The sequence below is a fragment of the Impatiens glandulifera genome, chromosome 1 (assembly GCF_907164915.1).
Source record: "Impatiens glandulifera chromosome 1, dImpGla2.1, whole genome shotgun sequence".
Taxonomy (NCBI): Eukaryota; Viridiplantae; Streptophyta; class Magnoliopsida; order Ericales; family Balsaminaceae; genus Impatiens; species Impatiens glandulifera.
In genome coordinates, this window is record NC_061862.1 from 38,481,512 (window position 1) to 38,484,467 (window position 2,956).

At 34.1% G+C, this 2,956-nt stretch overlaps 1 pseudogene; it reads left to right on the plus strand.

Annotated features, from left to right (window-relative positions):
- Nucleotides 1–226: 226 nt before the first annotated feature.
- On the plus strand, nucleotides 227–694 carry LOC124925062 (annotated as a pseudogene).
- The last annotated feature ends 2,262 nt before the right edge of the window (nucleotides 695–2,956 follow it).

Consider the following 2,956-nt stretch of genomic DNA (forward strand, 5'->3'; position numbering starts at 1 on the left):
TCGCTAAGTGCTTACCGTTTCGCTAAGGACTTTTCGTTTGGTGAATTGTGATACACTATTTGATATTCAATTATGTTAAAAGTACATACATAAACATGAGTTGTCTTAGCTCAATTGGTAAAGTGCGTTTCTTTTAAGTATGTGGTCGTTGGTTCGATTCCCACAAACGGTGTTTTTATGTTTTTTTTTTTACTTTTGCATAAATCAAATTCTCATTTGTAGAGAAATGGTTATGTTTATCCAAGGACTTACCGTTTCTCTAAGTGCTCAGCATTTCGCTAAGGTGAGACTAAGCTCAGGATTCCTAAAGGCTCCAGTTAAAGCCATAAACCCTTTGATGGTTGCAAAAGCCTCAGGTGGAAAGTTTACATGTTATGTATCATGTATGTATGTAATGTAAGAAAATAAGAATAGAATTGAAATTTGTTTGTTTGATTAATTGTAGTTTCGAGAGGGATTGGAAAGATCTGAACGTGATTGGGTTTGGGTTGATCGGATGGTTAGCACCTTCTAGTATTCCGGCGATCAACGACAACAGTTTGACCGGACTCTTCTTTCCAGCATTGGGACTGAGCTTGCTCACTTCCCAACTGGCCCTGCTCTCACTTGGCACATGAGATTGTTCTTGGCATTGACTTTTGGACAAATTGGATTCAAGAGTAGGACTGAAGATTACTTCAATAAAATAAATTAATTTTAATTAAGAAAATAATAATATGTAAAAAGTGAACTACTTTCTTTGGATATTTGTTAATGAATGTTTAATTTGCTTTTGTTTCATTTCTTTCAATACTATTTCATTTATGCAAAAGTAAAAAAAAACAAACATGAAAACACCGTCTGTGGGAATCGAACCCACGACCACATACTTAAAAGAAACACATTCTACAAACTGAGCTAAGACAACTCATGTTTATGTATGAAGTTTTAACATAATTGAATATCAAATAGTGTATCACATTTCACCAAACGAAAAGTCCTTAGCGAAACGGTAAGCACTTAGCGAAACGGTAAGCACTTAGCGAAACGATAAGCACTTAGCGAAACGGTAAGCACTTAGCGAAACGGTAAGCACTTAGCGAAACGGTAAGTTCTTGGAGAAACTTCTCTGAAACGGAACCTATATGATCCGAGATTATCTGCAAATATTATCATCGACGTATATGAACCAATATAAACCACAAATATGAACCAATATGAATCAAATACCAAATATAAACCAATATGAACCAAATAAGAACAGGTTATTTTATATAACAATAGGTTTAAGGTTAGGGTTTGAAAAAATGAAAATCGTATAATAAAAAAAATCGATTTAGGTTAGGGTGAAATAAAGATTAGGTAAATAAGAACGTAAATCTGTATCTGCATAAGCACCGTCGCCTTCGTCGCCGCCGTCGCCGCCGCCGTGAAAGAGAGAACAAAAGAAGAGAGAGAAAGAAAATGAAAAATTAGAGTATTTATACTAAACCTAATCCACTTAGCGAAACGCTAAGTCACTTAGCGTTTCGCGACAAGGGCAAAATCGTCCAAAAAAAATAAAATCACCACGAGCGCAATAAAATTAATAAATTACCATAGATCAAATAACCTCATCTTTGAGATTATTTGATCAAATTTCCCTACAGAATAAACTGTAAATGACATGTTTTTCATTTTTGAGGTGTCTTTTTCTTTATTTCGTTGAAAGTTAGGTACGTAATTAGGTAATGATTCTCAAATAATTTATTTGTGGGAATTTATTCAATTTGTTTTTAATTTTTTTTTAGTGTATAACAAGTATTAGGTTAACTAATTATAATAGAAATCTTAAGTAATTAAGATGGTGAGCATTTTTTATGGTTCAGATTGTTGAACAATATGGGAATGTGAGTATGTTAATTAGTTGTCCGGCGTACATTTGTGCAATGGGTTTAATCAATACGAATCGAGACGGTACAACACAGTATTAGTACGGAACCGACACAGTACAACATGAGACGACACAATCATGAATTTATACGATCGTAACATGTTCACGAGTCGACACAGACACAATACAAGTATAGACACGACACGTGTCTATAATCGTGTTCTTTGTCAACTCGTGATCGTGTTACAATCATATAAATCTTAAGCGTGTCGTGATCGTTTCGTCTCGTGTCCAACCCACGACCCGATTGAGATCGATAATATTGTATCGTGTTGTTTTGTTTCGTAATAATATTGTGTTGTATCATGTCGGTTTGTGTTGATTCAATTTATCTTAGGATTTGTATAGATCTAGGGTACGTGATTCCTCATTCTATTTTCATCCTGAATCTTCATTAAGTTGTCTGGAATTGTTCTGTTGTAGTCATCAGAATTGTGAGTTTACAACTCTGTCTTTCAGCATATCTTTCTTGCGATGGCAGTAGTTACAGCCAACGATTGTTGTGCTTATTCAACCAAACCAAAGTCTCGCGAGCTACAAATTTCTGCATTGTTAAGACACGAATACACATATAGTGGTTGATTAAGATTTTAAGATAAGATTAGGATTAGAACAACTGTTTTGCTAAGTGGTTTTGAGTGTTTGATATCAGAATGTTAGGAAGCCCGGGTACAATGAGTGGTCTTACTCTCAGAATAGCTTAGTGTCTATAATTCGCTTCAGCTGCATGTCTAGTTATGGCTTCTACTGACGACTTCTGTAAATCCACAGCCTTCGGATAAACTTATTTATTTATCTTCTGATAATATGAATGTGAGATTGATAAGAAACAAGATAATACCAAATTTGCATTAATTATCTCTATCTTTATAGTGTAATATTGGTTGATACTTTAATAAAGTTGAAAAAGAAAGAGTAATTGTAAAAGTTGAAAATGAAATTTCTTTAAAACACTATAAAGAAAGTAATTGAAAATGTTGAGTTATGTCATATCAAGTTTGGGTTAAACGGTAACTAATCGTGTTCGTGTCGATTCGTGTGTCG